The sequence below is a fragment of the Sander vitreus genome, chromosome 19 (genome assembly GCF_031162955.1).
Source record: "Sander vitreus isolate 19-12246 chromosome 19, sanVit1, whole genome shotgun sequence".
Lineage (NCBI taxonomy): Eukaryota > Metazoa > Chordata > Actinopteri > Perciformes > Percidae > Sander > Sander vitreus.
The window spans coordinates 3,712,308-3,730,375 of NC_135873.1; the positions used below are offsets into that span (position 1 = coordinate 3,712,308).

An 18,068-nucleotide genomic window follows, 5' to 3' on the forward strand; every position below is an offset into this window, starting at 1 on the left:
TCTGACGTTTATGTTTCAACAGTGTGACCACCATGACTGAACTGAAGCTGCTTTAAATCAAAACATACACCAGGTGGCGTTTGTTGTTAATGAATACATCAACCATTTAAATGTAAAGTCCCCGAAACATTGTGACTGCACACCCTCTACTGAAGTATGTGTGTGCAGTCAGGAACCGGTTGTGCACCACATACTAATAAAATCTGAGCATTGTGAGTGTTGTCAGTGCTGTCAGTGCTTCATGTTTTGTAGACAAAGCAGCTATTGTCAACACATGGGTCTGGGTTTATTTATGACAGGTAAAAAATGTTGATAGTTTCATATAGACTGCACCCCTTTGACTATTTGTGGGTCTCATGTTCACAGTTGTGCTGCAGGTCCTGTCAGATCATTGTATTAATCATGCAGTAGCTGTTTAATTTCTCCAGTCATGTATTAAGTTGTGTTTATCAATGCATTATGATCATGCGAAATCAAATACCTACATGACATTTACAATGTAATGTAATAATTTTATTTAAACAGGGACAATGCACAATTAAAGATTAGCCTTGTATAAGAACAAGGAGAGATGCATTGCAAAAAAACCAATAAATATTCAATGCAAGTGAAGTACAAAACATCAGAATATACAATTTTACAAACCATCCTTTTTTTATTACTTTACAAAGATCACCTGCCTGCTCCATTATCAATTGTCTTGCACACAATAGATTGTGAGATAACAAACACCATATTGTGCCAAGATGAGACAAGGGGAAAAAGGAGAAGATGTATTCAGCCATAATCCAACAACCAAACCTGTCCTGTGTTCAAGTATGAATTTATATGTTTCTCTAGAGACTGAGCCAGTCTAGGTTGACAAAGGGAATGTTGTTTTCTGGGTGTGTTTGTGGTGCTTACTGTATGTATGGCGCCATCAATATTTGCATAACCCAAACTTGTCAGCTTAAGCAAAGATCCTGTATAGGCCTCTTGGAAAGAGACAGAGACGAGAATTTGGGATGGCACACAATAACAGATTGTGGTTTAACTGTACTTTTTCCTTATTTTCCTTGACTGACTTCTTCAACAGGTTTAACCAGCCCTTGTCCTTGTCCCCCCCCCCCCCACCCTCACCGCAGCCATCTCTCCTTCTTCCCTCTACACACCTCCCCCCTGACACCACAATCCCCCCCTCCTCCTCCACCACCTCAACACAATCCCTGCCTCACATCACCACAGACCAGGTCAGAGGACAGCTGAGGAAGCTCCGGCCCAGGAAAGCAGCAGGCCCGGACAAAGTGTGTCCGAGACTACTAAAGACCTGTGCTGCAGAACTGGGGGAACCACTACAACGGATCTTCAACCTTAGCCTACAGCTAGGGAGAGTGCCAACCCTCTGGAAGACATCCTGCATTGTTCCGGTTCCCAAGAAGAACAGGCCCAGCGAGCTGAACGACTTCCGACCGGTGGCACTCACATCACACCTGATGAAGACGTTGGAGCGGCTCTTCCTCAGCCTCCTCAGACCTCAGGTACAACACGCCCAGGACCGGCTGCAGTTTGCGTACCAGCCAAATGTTGGTGTGGAGGATGCCATCCTCTACATGCTACACCGAGTCCACTCCCATCTGGATAAGGGAAGCAGCACAGTGAGGATCCTTTTCTTGGACTTCTCCAGTGCCTTCAATACCATCTGGCCCCCTATACTTCAGGACAAACTGAAGGACAACTGAAACTGACTCCTATCTGGTAGACTGGATCAAGAGTTACCTCACTGACAGGCCACAGTACGTCAGGCTGAAGGACACCACGTCTGACACTGTGGTAAGCAGCACTGGAGCCCCCCAGGGCACAGTGCTGGCTCCTCTTCTCTTCACCCTGTACACCTTGGACTGTTACAACTCGGAGTACGCCGATGACACAGCCATCGTTGGGTGTATCGGGGTGACAGAGAGGAGGAGTATTGGAGTCTGGTGGGGGATTTTGCTCTCTGGTGTCACACTAACTGCCTACAGCTCAACACCTCTAAGACGAAGGAGCTGGTCATTGACTTTGGGAGGTCCAGACCAAGACCGCGACCAGTCCTGTGAGAGGGAGCTGAGATGGAGGCTGTGCAATCATAAGGGGCTTTCCGACCAGAGGGAGTTTTGCAGTTCTTAGAACTAAACATTCCTAGAACACTTTTTTTGTCGTGTTCCGACAGGAAAAATTTGGGGATTTTTAAGTTCTTCTGGTCGCTGCAGTGTACTTTTTTAGCTCCTACTTCAGAGCAGGGTCTTTTCCCTTTTCCCTTTTCCTAGGTGTACTTGATTGGTCGAACTTATAAGTCTCGCCCACTGCCAACTCGGAACTTGCAGGCAGAGCAACAACCAACAACGCGACATTTTTAACAATTTTCACCATCTTATTCATCATTAAATTCACTTCTGACAGCGTTTTAGGCTGTTTAGATTTCGAATATAGGCAGTCTTGCGAAAATTGATGCCGAATTGACAATTTGCTTTAAAGTTTTCGAAGTTCAGAAGCTCCATGAAGTGAGGCGACAGCCAGCAAGCGCCTGCCCCGGCTTCTAGCTCGAATTACTACAAGAATGGACGTGCATTTAATATAGGAAAAGTGCACAAGTATTAGCATAATTTGTTGTTGTTGTATGTGGCGCTAAGATCTAGTGACGATGCTATAAAGACCGTTGCCATGCTTGCGTCACTCCCTTACCCCTCCTACCAGTCCCTATGGCCACTTGGCCAGTGGTAATGCAAACGGAAAAAAAGATTAGAGTAGTTCTTAGAACTGCTTAGAAGTGTACTTTTCCTCTAAAAAGTACAAGTACTATCCGGTCGGAAAGCACCTATACAAATACCTCGGGCTGTGGCTGGATAATAAACTGGACTGGACAACACACACCAGCCACCTGTACAGAAAGACACAAAGCAGGTTGTACTTCCTGAGGAGACTGCGGTCTTTCAACATCTGCAGCAAACTGCTGTTGATGTTTTACCAGTCTGTGGTTACCAGCGTCCTCTTCTACACTGTGATGTGCTGGGGGAGGGGCAGCTTATCCAAGAAGGACACCTCCAGACTGGATAAACTGATCAGGCGGGGCCGGCTCTGTGGTCGGCATGAAGCTGGACTCACTGGTGACGGTGGCAGAGAGGAGGACACTGGACAAACTGCTGGACATTACTGACAATGCCAGCCACCCCCTGCACACCATCATCAGCAACCAGAGGAGCCTGTTCAATGGAAGGCTGCTCCTTCCCAAGTGTAGGACCAACAGACTCAAGAACTCCTTTGTCCCTCATGCCATCATACTCTACAACTCCTCACTCGGGGTGAGGAGGAAATAGGGTAGAGGACAGAACAGAACAGGAAGGAAGGGAAGGAGTGGTAGCCACTCACTCATTCACTGTGCAATAAATTAATAATCTACTCGCATACATACCTGGACACTCTAACTGCTCTTAACTGCTAATTTATGCTAAATGTCATTTATTTATTAACTGTATAATAACACAAAAACCATACCATACACAGTCCTATATATTTATATATTTATCTTTATTTATCTGTAGTTTATTGTTGTTTACTTTTTGTAAAAAATATTTAGCTAAAAGTTTATTGTTATTGTTATTCTTATACTGTGTTTTTTCTATACTGTATTTTTTTTATTTAAGCTGCTAAAATCTGCTGCTGGATATCTAATTTTCTTGCGGGAGTCATCCCAAAAGGGTCAATAAAGAGAAGTCTAAGTCTAAGTCTAAGTCTTGATCGAGAGTTCATTAAATTCTTCTGTGTTAGTCAAAGTCTCCCGAACCTTCTTCATGTATCCAGAGTCAAGCTTCTTCATAAGTTTTTCCATAACACTAAGGCCTACAAACTGACACACCAGTTGTGATAAATTTGGACAAAAGAAGGAGCATTTTAAATAGGACAGGCCTCATGAGACCCTGAATTGGGATGTATCTTGATTGCATGGTCGTTGCGCAAATCCAAATACCGTTGGAAGGAGGTGCTGGACAGATAGAAATACAGCAAAGAAAACAAAGAAAGCTCCCTTAAGTGCAATTTATTGTCACATTCAGAAGTGATATTTTAAGCTATTCCTCTTCTCCAGTCTTAGCTGTATATACAGAGATGCCTGGTCAGCCGGCTGACAACTTTGGTCCAAACTGAAATATCTCAACATCTATTAGATGGATCTGCATACAGTTTGGTGCAGACATTCATGTTTCTCAGAGGATGAATCCTACTTATTTTGGTGATCCCCTGAATTTTTCATATAGCGCCATCATCAGGTCAAAACTGTAATTTGTCTAATACTTTGGTTTATGACAAAATCCTTTCAAAATAATGAGTTTCCCTTCAGCCTCAGCTAAATACTGTTGCAAATTAGCAAATATTAACATGTTAACACACTAAACTAAGATGGTGAACATGATAAACATTATACCTGCTAAATATCAGCATTTCAGCATTGTTAGTGTGAAAATATTAGCATGCTGACTTTAACATTCAACTCAAAGTACTGCTTAGTGTTGTTTAAATTAAACCACATCTAAATCCAATTTTCCAGCAAATAAAGACCATTGTACAACACAAGACAACATCTAAAAGTTAATCACTGCAGAACAAAAACTAAAAGGGACACATTTGGGTACATACATACAGGGGCGGACTGGGACAAAAATCCAGCCCTGGCACTGTAGCCACACCAGCCCACATCACCACGCCCATGCAGCCCCACCCACGGACACGTGCATTCACGAATTACATTTGTGTACATATGGTGAAATAATATAAGCAGTACCTTATGTAACAGATTTTTAAACACTTAATGTAAGTAACTGGCAAACAATGCTTACTACTTTTTAAAGAGCACACATTTATAACAAATTTACACATACTGCCTGTTTATGCCGTTTGTATGCTGTTACTGTCATTCTCTACAGTATGTTGTTCTTTGTTGTCACTGTCTGTCTGTTCGATTGTCCATGTTTCTCTCTGTTGACGCTGTACATATTGTCTGTCTGGTTCTCCATCTTTTCATCTGTTTTAACTCTCTAATTCTGCAATTTAAATATGTTTTTATGGCTGTGATTATACTTCAGGGTTTTTCCTTGCTCAGAATTGGCCTTTGGGGGAACACAAAGTTTTGAGGGTAAAAGACTTAAATTCCTGCATTCTGATACATTTTTGGGCACCAATTTCTGGTAAAAACGTCTATATTTATGGCAAGGAAATCACAAAATTCTGGTGGCAGGTAACAATTCAAAATACATAATAAAATGGAATATTATTATATTCGGTAGTCCAGTAAGGGGGCTTTCACATCTGGGACATGGGCCGGATACGACAACACTTGACCCCAAGGTCCAGTTGTTTAAAATAGCATGAACAGGGCTTTATGGTAACTTTTTTTCCCCAAGGAGCACGTTTTGCTCCCAAGTTGAAAAATGTAGGATTGACTTACATACGCTACTGCTTTTACTGCTAAATTGTACAATAACACAATCATGTTATGGATACAAAACGTTGAAGTGTAATGTTTTCTACATTCTATTGATAAAAAATGATCAGTTACGTTAAATATAGCCTACAGTGTAATGGACCACCACAGTTCATGCATACATGTGAACCGCGGATTAATTGCAGAGTTTAACCTACATAGTGTAAAACTAAACACTAAGTGAATGGCGCTCAGAAGAAAGACAAAGCAGAACGACGCTGCTTGTTCAGGGTTGTCATTTGTAGCCTACTCCTATAGGCCTACACTTCGCATCAGGCGTAAAAACCAACTGTACCAAAACACCGAATTAGACTACTATTTAACCCGACAAAGAGACATTTTTAACTGGTAATGAAACTGTCTCAATTTAATACTAATGCCATCAGACGGCAGTCGGAGCTCCAGCGAAGCTCTGCGCCCGTCAGCAGCATCTTCTCGCTGCGCAGCCGGTCCCCCAGAGCAGCATGATCACCGGGAGAGTCCGGTACATCCTGAACCCTGCAAACGGAGATCCCATTTGAAGGTGACGTGCTTGATTTTGACTAAACGTCCCAATTTGAGTAACTTCTGGATGGGTCGGTCGGCCCATCTCGGGACCAGGCCGTTGCCGACTGGCCAAATGCTTAATATGTATTATTGTTATTGTTATTGTTATTATGATTATAATAATAATAATAATAAGTATTATTATTATTATTATAATAATAATAATTATTGTTATTCTAATCATAATTATTATAATAATAATTATTATTATTATTATAACCATAGTGAAATCGTGCAAGCAATAAAAATCCGTCCTATGCGCTGTCTGCCTGTAAAGACAATTTATTTGTTTATTAAAAAAAAATAATTTGACCGGCCCATATTTAAAAAAATGGTCCGGTCCCTCTGGCATGGCCAGTCCGCCCCTGGTTTGAGAACAGTGGCTCTGTCTGTTCTACACCTGCATTGTCTTGATGACAAACAAGGAAAGAAACATTCTGTCCTTACCAAAGTCATCTCACTGCTTGACATGAATACAAAGAGAAATATTTTTGGCATGGGTGTGTAGGCCTACCCTATGTTTCAATTCAATTCAATTCAATTTTATTTATAGTATCAAATCATAACAAGAGTTATCTCGAGACACTTTACAGATAGAGTAGGTCTAGACCACACTCTATAATTTACAAAGCCCCAACAATTCCAGTAATTCCCCCAAGAGCAAGCATTAGCAGTGGCTGATGCGACAGTGGCGAGGAAAAACTCCCTTTTAGGAAGAAACCTCGGCAGACCCAGGCTCTTGGTAGGCGGTTTCTGACGGTGCCGGTTGGGGATGTGATGAACAGTGGCAATAGTAGTCACAAAGATAATGGAACAGTCACTACAAAGTGATGGTGTAGTTAAATACAATCCACCTGTTCTCCACGTTTTGAAAGGCTCCAGAGTCTGCAACACTGCTTAACAAGGGTCACTTGCTTACTCTCTTTTAAGTCTTCTTTGTGTCGTAAATTGAAACAAAACAATTTTTATTTGGTAAGACAGGTCAAGGGACATATGTGTGTCTCAATTTTCGTACTTCCACTTGCTATTTTAATTGTGCTCACACTGACAAGTAATGCAGTTCACTATTATTACATGAATGTGGAACACTGGACACTTCTCACCAAGGCCGGCGATAGTGAGGGGCAGGGGGGGGCTCGGCCCACAAATCTCAGAGAATGAGGATGGGATGAGTTTGTTTTTGAAGGTGCACCAAACAGCAGACAGAACATACTGTATTGGAGCATTTAGCAGCTGAAGAACCAGATACTTCCCTCAGGAAAAACTCTATAACAGAGTTAAACGAGAGTGAATATTGGATTAATATTCATTAAGTAGACACAAACACGACTCCTAATGAATGATTAAGTTGCTCCGTAACTTCTGGACATGTAAATAAGCAACTGTTTGCTGTAAGTATTTCCTTTGTACTTCTACTCCAGTACAATTATTCCCCTACATGTATTTGACAGCTTTAGTTACTTTGCAGATTTGCCATTTTTCTGCATTATGAGTACTTCTTCTTTTTTGTTTACTTTCAGAACTTTTTGCTAGTAACAGGTGTACTTGAGTACTCTTTCCGATGCATGACTTTCACGTTTTTATATTGCAGTATTGCTACAACTGATACGAGTTGGCCAAATATTATTTTGCACATTTTGTGTCAAAAAAAATTCCCTCTGACGTACGTGTGACTATTCATCACGCAAGGTGTTTTTTGTTTTTTGTTATTAAAAAAAAGGTGGAATTTGGCTAAGCAGGTTTGTCTTCCTTGAATGTTCGCAGCAACACAAAGCTTTGTTGATCTAATCAGAACATTTTTTTCATGCTTGACGTTGATTCGTTCGATTCATTCATTCGTAACCGTTCGTTTTGTGAGAGCAAAACATTCAGTTCCTGTGTAAGGACATGTCCTCAGGACAGAATTGAAAACAATATGTACTAAGTACTGAAAGACAGAGGAACAGAAATACCAGAATGTTTGTGTGATGTGGGGGAGGAGCTTATTCAGATGGAGTGACTAAATACCACATCCTGCACATTCTGCATCTTTTCTGCATGAGGACTATCAGGAGCTGAACATGACAACCCAAACTACAGGTAAGATTTAGGGCAACTCAGCTGCTCCTTTGCTGGGACTTTAATTACCATTTTACGAATTTCAAACTTTTTTTTTTTTAATCTACGTTTTGTAAAGTTTGCTGTAGACAAGACGATCTGATAATCTGATTGTATGAATTGTGTTTTCTTCAACTCTTTTGCTCAAAAATACATTCATATATGGTGTCTTGTAATCTCATGGAGGCTTGGTATACTTATATGCATGACACACATCATTTATATAAAATAATGAAAATAATGAACATGGGATCATTTCAGTTCAGTTCGAACTATAATATCCTAGGTCTAAAACAGTACATATTTTAATATGTCTACATTAACAGTATATACTATATTGATTTCAATGAATTAAAACACAAACTTGCATAAAAAATGTCAAAAGCTGTAAATAACAGGGTTGTGACAGATATATGAAGTATAAAACACTTTGCAGTATTTGCAATTGTTATTTATCCAAAGTCCTTTGTCATGAAGTGCTTAGGTTAATTTTTGTAACGTCTGTATTTGCAGGCTACAAGGAATAATTATGCACAGTTATGAATAATTTTAGTATGGTGCATTCCTTGGAAAACTTTCAAAATATCTTTTGGAATTATTTAGTGACCGAAAAACGTGAGGCTCTTTTAGAATCTTCCTGTGCACAATATTGAACTGTGTGCAAACATTTCACACAGAATGTTTAAGTAATTTAATGTTTTGTTTTTCTTCAGTAACAAACATGGCGCTTGATGTGCCGTTTGAGGAGCAGTTCAAGTGTTGCATCTGTCTGGACATCTACACCAAGCCTGCCACCATCCCATGTGGACACACCTTTTGCCTGGACTGCATCGACGGCTTCTGGGACAGTAAGACCAAGGCTGAGTGTCCGCTGTGCAAAGAGACATTCAGAAAGCGTCCCCAACTCAGGATCAACAAAGGATATATACAAATCATAGAATTATATAAAAGGTTGGTTTCTTTTTTCTTTTTTTAGTCAAACTGGTTCTTTTAGATGCTTAAAAAAACATAAAAAGCAAAATATTTGAATTGAGATTTAACATAATTTTATTTGAATCAAAAGGTCTCAGGAGGAGAATGTTGATGGTGTGGGAAGCAGGAAAACTTCCCTAATCCCACTTTTCGAGCCTGAAGAGATTCCCTGTGACATCTGCCACGGAGACAAGTCACAATCAGTCAAGTCGTGCCTCGTGTGCCAGGCGTCTTATTGTGAACTTCACCTCACACCACACCTGAGGGATCCAGCGCTGCACAGACACCAACTTACTGATCCGGCCACCTTCGCCACCAGTCACTTCTGTAGAAAGCACCACGAGCCGCTGACAATGTTCTGCAAGAAGGATCAGAAGCCTGTTTGTGTTCAGTGCACAGAGAAGGAACACAATCCCCATGGAGGAGAAGAACAAGATGGTCAAGGTGAGGAAATGTTTATTTCATTAACTTCCTTTAAACTTAGCCTTAAAAAACTTTCCTTCTTTTGTACGAATATAGAAACCTGTTTCTGTATTTTGTTAAGTGGGAAAACTAACTCTGTCAACATATTTCCCCTTTCAAGACTTTATATATTTTCCCTCAGCTGCTTTTTGTGCAGCATCATTATTCAAAATTGTATTTTTTTGTACCTTTTGCAGATTCGTTTGAGGGAGACGATATCAAGCATTCAGCCGATGATCCACGCCAGACTGAGAAAAGTGAATGAAATAAAAAATTCATTGGCTCTGAGCAAAGTAAGTTATTGTTTGGATGCATGTTCAAAAAAAGCTAACTGGTCAAGTTTGTCTGTTTTTATCTATAAATTCAATGAATTAATTAAATGTTTCTATCGTTTCAATCAAAAGCAAATCACAGAGAGGGAGATCGAGAGCAGTGCTCAGATCTGCAGCATGCTGATAAGCACCATCGAGAGACAGCATGCCGGGCTGGTCGAGGAGCTGGAGAAGAGGCAGCAAGAAGCTGAGAGGAGAGCTGAGGAGCTGTTCCAGGAGCTGGAGGAGGAACTCAATGATCTGCAGATGAGGTGCAGCGAGCTGCAGCACCTGGAGCACACTCGGAACCCTGTTCACTTCGTACAGGTTAGATACCTCAACTGCATTTATACTGATCTGCATCAGCATTTCAAGAACTGTACTCATGAGAAACCTGTGCATCCTTCCCCATCTTTAGAGTTTCCCGTCTCTAAGGCGACTCCCTTATACTAGAGAGTGGTCTGAGGTCGCAGTCCACTCAGATAACTGCATGGGAGTGGTGACGAGAGCCAAGCTTGGGGACATCTGCCAAGAACTTGCCAACAAACTGTCTGCAGAAGGTCGGTACATCTTTTGGCAGAAAATGATTATCTACATCACAAAATGACTAAAGATTGTTGTGAAAATCAGTGCTTTTTGCAGAAGCAGACAAGATGGATCAATATGCAGGTATGATCACAATCACACATCCACTGCTTATTTCTATAAACTAGTTTAACCTTGGTTAGTTCCCCTTTTTATTACCTGACTCACTGTTTTTCTTCTTTGTTCCTGCAGTCAGTGTCACTCTGGATCCTGAGACTGCTTCAGGCTGGCTGGTCCTGTCTCCAGACAGAAAGAAGGTATTGTCTGACTTTTGATCATTAAATTAAATGTGTGAAGAGCACAGTCCTCCTAGCCAACTAGTAGTTCTTCAGAGTAGATTGGATTTTTTTCACATTTAGAGTCTCTAGAGAGCTTTTGCACTAAAAAAACACCAATTGGAAAGGGTTGGGTTGTGAGAATCCAATTGAAAGGGGCTCAAGATAAAACTAAAATGCTCTGATTGGGAAAATGATAAGGTTATTCATTGCTGCTTATGAGGCTAATGTTTAGTAAGAATTGTAGTAATTGTAATAGTAATTGTGTTTAATGATACATTGATGACGTGTGAAATAAACGTGTAAACGTGTAAGATGAAGATGATGATAACAATGATTATGTTAATTAACAGGTGAGCATCAGCAGCAAGAAGAACAATTCTCCACTCTCAGACAGTCCTCAGCGCTTTGACTCCTGCGTCTGTGTTTTGGGGAAACAAAGCTTTGCATCTGGAAGACGCTACTGGGTTGTTGAGGTGAGAAGCTCAGAAACAAGAAAACACACTTTAAGCTAGCTGTGTACTTAAACAAATCAAATTGAATGTGTCCTGCCACCACAGATGTACACGAGCAGCTTTTACAGTTAAAAAACGACCAATTTCAAATTAAGACCAGCAGGATACAGGCAGTGTTGGGAAGGATACTTTCAAAACGTATTCCGTTACAGAATACAGAATACATGCGCACAAATGTAATTTGTAACGTATTCCGTTACGTTACTCAATCTGAGTAACGTATTCTGAATACTTGGATTACTTCCACATTGAATTGCATTTTATAAGTGTAGGAATGCGACCATCACATACAGCTTACTAAACAGGCCTATTCTGTTGTGTTCTTCTATTCCAACTGGTTGAATGTGTACCTAAACAAGCAGATAGATTGTTGTATTTGTAGTCCCGAACTGCATACTACAAAAATCTAACCGCAGTCTAAGCTACCACGAGCTAATTTTAGCTAGCATGTCAAACGGGGCTAGTCAGTCTTTCAACGGCTCTGGAGCTAGTAAATCAGCACACAGGAGAATGTAAAGTCGCACGTCAACTATAAAATGGCAAGGTGACCACTAAAACTACAGCAGACGACTACCCTTGGCTAATTAAAAAAATAACTTACTTTAAGATGTTTCTTCAGGTTGCAGGTGGAGTAATTTGGACGCTGAAAGGAGATTGGTTGCTGGCAAGCAGAGGCTACACTGCACAGTTATATTTTGTTCTCCCTTCTCTTTCTTTAATGTGAAATGCTGTTTCCAATTTCCAAGATAGAAACGCATTCCTGCCCTGGCTCTGTTGTGCCGGTTCCGACTCCATTGTGACTGATCACGCAAATAGCTCATTTTTTCGTCTTCATATTGGGGCTTCTGGGAAATGCATGGAGTTGCGTGAATTCATTCAGAGTGAATAAACTCGTGAAACAGAGAAGTATCGTCATGTAATCCATCGATTTCAACAATGTAACTGTATTCTAAAGACCAATTATTTAAATTGAAACTGTAACGGAATACAGTTACTCATAATTTGTATTCTGAATACGTAACGCCGGTACATGTATTCCGTTACTCCCCAACACTGTATACAGGGTTAGGGTTAGGGCCCACAAGAAATTACATTTTTTGTCTAAAACAGAATTGGGAATTTCTGACCCAAATGTGACTTTGATCGTTGTAGTGTGTGCACAAATTTGTAGTTTTTCACTTTTAACATAAATAGGAGTCAAGCAATTTAAATCAGTTTCAACACCATCCATCCATCTTCATCCGCTTATCCGGGGTCGGGTCGCGGGGGTAGCAGCTCCAGCAGGGGACCCCAAACTTCCCTTTCCCGGGCCACATTAACCAGCTCCGACTGGGGGATCCCGAGGCGTTCCCAGGCCAGGTTAGAGATATAATCCCTCCACCTAGTCCTGGGTCTCCCCCGAGGCCTCCTCCCAGCTGGACGTGCCTGGAACACCTCCCTAGGGAGGCGCCCAGGGGGCATCCTTACCAGATGCCCGAACCACCTCAACTGGCTCCTTTCGACGCAAAGGAGCAGCGGCTCTACTCCGAGCTCCTCACGGATAACTGAGCTTCTCACCCTATCTCTAAGGGAGACGCCAGCTACCCTCCTGAGGAAACCCATTTCGGCCGCTTGTACCCTGGATCTTGTTCTTTCGGTCATGACCCAGCCTTCATGACCATAGGTGAGGGTAGGAACAAAAACTGACCGGTAGATTGAGAGCTTTGCCTTCTGGCTCAGCTCTCTTTTCGTCACAACGGTGCGATAAATTGAATGTAATACCGCACCTGCTGTGCCGATTCTCCAACCAATCTCCCGCTCCATTGTCCCCTCACTCGCGAACAAGACCCCAAGGTACTTGAACTCCTTCACTTGGGGTAAGGACTCATTCCCTACGCCTTCTCCAGATCCACAAAACACATGTAGACTGGTTGGGCATACTCCCAGGCTCCCTCCAGGATCCTTGCGAGAGTAAAGATCTGGTCCTTTGTTCCACGACCAGGACGGAATCCGCATTGTTCCTCTTCAACCTGAGATTCGACTATCGACCGAACCCTCCTTTCCAGCACCTTGGAGTAGACTTTACCGGGAGGCTGAGAAGTGTGATACCCTGTAATTGGCACACACCCTCTGGTCCCCCTTTTTAAAAAGGGGAACCACCACCCCGGTCTGCCACTCCTTAGGCACCGTCCCAGACTTCCACGCAATGTTGAAGAGGCGTGTCAACCAAGACAACCCCTCCACACCCTTGAGCTTTAAGCATTTCTGGACGGATCTCATCAATTCCTGGGGCTTTGCCACTGTGGAGTTGTTTAACTACCTCAGCAACCTCCACCAGGGAAATTGATGCCAATCCCCCCTCATCCTCCAGCTCTGCCTCTACCATAGAGGGCGTATTAGTCGGATTTAGGAGTTCCTCAAAGTGCTCCTTCCACCGCCCTATTACCTCCTCAGTTGAGGTCAACAGTGTCCCATCCTTACTGTACACAGCTTGGATGGTTCCCGCTTTCCCCCTCCTGAGGTGGCGAACGGTTTTCCAGAAGTACCTTGGTGCCGACCGAAAGTCCTTCTCCATGTCTTCTCTGAACTTCTCCCACACACGCTGCTTTGCCTCTTTCACGGCAGAGGCTGCAGCCCTTCGGGCCCTTCGGTACCTTGCAACTGCCTCCGGAGTCGTCTGGGATAACATATCCCGGAAAGACTCCTTCTTCAGTCGGACGGCTTCCCTGACCACCGGTGTCCACCACGGTGTTTGTGGGTTACCGCCCCTTGAGGCACCTAAGACCCTAAGACCACAGCTCCTCACCGCAGCTTCAGCAATGGAAACTTTGAACATTGTCCACTCGGGTTCAATGCCCCCAGCCTCCACAGGGATGCACGAAAAGCTCCGCCCGGAGGTGTGAGTTGAAAGTCTGTCGGACAGGGGCCTCCTCAGACGTTCCCAATTTACCCGCACTACCCGTTTGGGCTTACCAGGTCTGTCCAGAGTCTTCCCCCACCCCTGACCCAACTCACCACCAGATGGTGATCGGTTGACAGCTCCGCCCCTCTCTTCACCCGAGTGTCCAAAACATATGGCCTCAGATCAGATGAAACGATTATAAAATCGATCATTGACCTTTGGCCTAGGGTGCTCTGGTACCAAGTACACTTATGAGCATCCCTATGTTCGAACATGGTGTTCGTTATAGACAATCCATGACTAGCACAGAAGTCCAACAACAAACAACCACTCTGGTTTAGATCAGGGAGGCCGTTCCTCCCAATCACGCCTCTCCATGTGTCTCCATCATTACCCACGTGCGCGTTGAAGTCCCCCAGCAGAACTATGGAGTCCCCGACTGGAGCCCCATGCAGGACTCCACTCAAGGTCTCCAAGAAGGCCGAATACTCTGAACTCTTGTTTGGTGCATATGCACAAACAACAGTCAGAGTTTTCCCCCCACAACCCGCAGGCGTAGGGAGGCGACCCTCTCGTCCACCGGGTTAAACTCCAACGTAGCGGCGCTCAGCCGGGGGCTTGTGAGTATCCCCACACCCGCCCGGCGCCTCACACCCTGGGCAACTCCGGAGAAGAAAAGAGTCCAACCCCTATCCAGGAGTATGGTTCCAGAACCAAGACTGTGCGTAGAGGTAAGCCCCACCAGATCTAACCGGTAGCGCTCCACCTCCCGCACAAGTTCCGGCTCCTTCCCCCACAGAGAGGTGACATTCCACGTCCCCAGAGCCAGCCTCTGCTGCCCGGGTCTGGTCCGTCGAGGCCCCTGACCTTCACTGCCACCCATGTGGCAGCGCACCCGACCCCAGCGGTTCCTCCCACAGGTGGTGGGCCCATGGGATGGAGGGATGTCCGCCACGTAGCTTTTTCGGGCTGTGCCCGACCGGGCTCCGTGGCAAACCCGGCCACCAGACGCTCGCTGACGAGCCCTCCATCTGGGCCTGGCTCCGGACGGGGGCCCCGGGCTTCCTCCGGGCAGGGTCACTTCATCCCTTCCTCGATTTTTCATAGGACAGTTTCAACACACATTTACTTATTTCAAGCTCTTCTTTACTGTATTTTTCAGTTGAAGAGACATTACCAACATGACATTATTTGAAACGATATTGTATCTGTTTTTACAAATGAGCTCTTTATTTGTTGCTCCTTATGTCAAGAAAGAAAAGTAGGAGTTTTCATGAGAGCCAGGTCATTTCCATACTCTGTGTCAAAAATCCCGCACTTGCAAAACGTTGACCATTGTTGCCTCGTTCCCTCCCCCGATCAGAGAAGATCTTTCTCACACTCCTTTTATAATGTCTAATCACTGTAAAACTAAATGGCCTCTCATAACCCAGGGTGCATAAAAAGGCAACAATGGTCAACACTATGAACTCTAAAACCTCTTCTTAACACTTTTCACAAAATATATTCTAACACTTTACAGATTTGTTTGGATTATTTTGTTGGAAATAAATTACTTATTAGTTCATAAAGTCCATAAAGTGAAAAGAATTTAATGAAAATGAAATAAAAATGATTATTTTGTTGGAAATAAACCATATTGTACAGGAAAATTCTACAAATCACACAAGAGACTAGATATATTACAACCTTTAATTCCAGCAAGTTCTACATGTAGTCAATTCTAACACAGTCGACCTAAAGAGAATCACAGCACTTAAACTACAGATAAAGGAATCATGCATGTCTGACTCTATTCTGTACATTGTGTTTCAGGTTGGGGATAAAACAGACTGGGATCTTGGCGTCGCCAGGGAGTCCATCAACAGGAAGGGGGTCATCACGGTGCGTCCCGATCTTGTCAGATACCTTTCTAAATCTCCCAAGGTGTCATAAACCCACTTCACCTAATCCCCTATCCCCCACGTTCACCTCTGAGGTTACATTCCCGTACTCCGTAACTGGCAGAGGGAGGACCCGGATCTGGGAAGGAAGATGGTTTATTGTGTCCTTGTAGTTTATCAGTTTAAACAAAGGGCCTATGCTTCGTCTCCCAGACTTTCTGTCTCAGCAGTTAAGCAGGATCTAATCAACAGGATAAGGGGGGGGAGACAAACTGTTCTTTCAATAATGCTGAGAGAAGGCTATGTGTTAATAAAAACATAAGAATTAAAAGGAACAGTGCTTAAGTGTAATTTTTTTGCCATTACACATAAACAACATATTCCTGTTGGATATTCCGAATAAGGCCTTTTTCCGAATATAGCATTTTCCAATTAAGACGTGGGATATTTCGGTATTATTCTACACAGCTACATGTAAACGGAAATATTGGAATACTCACTTTCATTAGCCATGTAAACAACTTAGTCAGAATATCGTCTTTTTTGGAATTAGGGCACAAACATATCATGAACCCTCACTGCATGGCCTCAACAACTCCACAGCACAACCCCACAAGCAATTGTTCTCAATTATAGTTGGATCAATGTAATTATATTAGAAACTACACTAATGTAATACAAACAGTAATACAAACAGTAAAACAACTTGGCAGCACACAAGCTTAAAAAAACTGCTGAAGCTGTAGTGCACCAAATCACCACTGGGGCCTATGCGGACAAAGATGCTGTATTTAGATCTGTATCACTTAACTATTTGTAGAAACAAAGCCATAGCTTCAGTTAAGGGAATGCATAAGAGACAAGATTTAACCTAAACTATAAGCCTTGAATGTACATGCTGTCTATTTTAGTCCAAGTCTGTGATATGCTCATCACTATATAATCATGTTTTGGTCTGGCGAATTAGTTGACAAAAGAATCGTGCAGCCACAGTTCACATCACATAGGCCCACAACCCTATAGGCCTACAGGATGACGATACAGTACACAGAGAGCCAGGCAACTTGCAGCCTGGGTAAGCCTACATCTTCACCATCCTAATATTTTAGGGGGCATCTGATGTTCTTGCCTCATTTCACTTCCGTGGAGGCCATGGGCCTATTTCAGATTCATGGCCCAACATCTTTTTCCATTGACTGCTTACTTTGCTGATGTCTGCGGTGATGTCTTATACTGTGTCCACTCTGGCTTTTGATGTTTGATCTTGTCTATGTCATGCAAACAGCTCAAAGCATGAGCTTCCCTCTTATGTGGGGTAGAATGAATATTCATGCATGTCCAGTACCTCAAATGCCTCACCAAGACCTCTGTGATCTGACCATCCCTGCCTCTGAAATTACACTACAATTTCCATATACTTGCAATGGTTACACAGGCATTGATGCACATATGGCCTGGGCAATGTGTGTTTCATTTAGGTGTAACATTAATACATTAAATGGATTGCCTGTGCCACAGCTATGCTACACTTTTATAAGGGGTGGAAAATCAATATTAATGCACACCAATACCTCAAATACGTACCTGCTTGCCTAACTTGCACACCACCTAACCTAACTTGTTCTGCTAGTTCCAACCCTTATACAGTTTAATTCAACCCTACGTTGATACGCAACAACAGACACGACAGAGCCATACGTGTAATGTCATATGTTGCTTGATAGTGTCCTATACCTGTAATTTAATGTAACAATAAAAGAATCTTGAATTGTGTGCGGCTGCCCATTTAAAGTGTGTCAGTATCAAACAGTATGGACATCTGCAACATTATGCTTATTTGAGAACTTATCTGTGATTTAATTTCAAAACTGAAGGAGTTGGCCTTTAATAAAAGACTGTTAATCCACTTTAAAAACGTTGGAGTCTTCCAATACAAGCTCCAAACTGTTTTAGGCAAGACTCAGCAATGTCATGAAAATTAGCAATTCATAAATTTGGGGAAAATGTACTGTTTTTCCCAATTCCCCACAGTCAGAAACTAATATGCATG

At 42.7% G+C, this 18,068-nt stretch overlaps 1 pseudogene across 1 annotated transcript; it reads left to right on the plus strand.

The window, feature by feature from the left end:
• Positions 1–7,952: 7,952 nt before the first annotated feature.
• Positions 7,953–16,353, plus strand: LOC144534175 (E3 ubiquitin-protein ligase TRIM11-like; annotated as a pseudogene). Its single transcript, XR_013503515.1, has 10 exons — positions 7,953–8,116; positions 8,848–9,085; positions 9,198–9,550; positions 9,766–9,861; positions 9,973–10,206; positions 10,298–10,439; positions 10,522–10,548; positions 10,657–10,721; positions 11,093–11,215; positions 15,951–16,353. The product of XR_013503515.1 is annotated as an E3 ubiquitin-protein ligase TRIM11-like (transcript).
• The last annotated feature ends 1,715 nt before the right edge of the window (positions 16,354–18,068 follow it).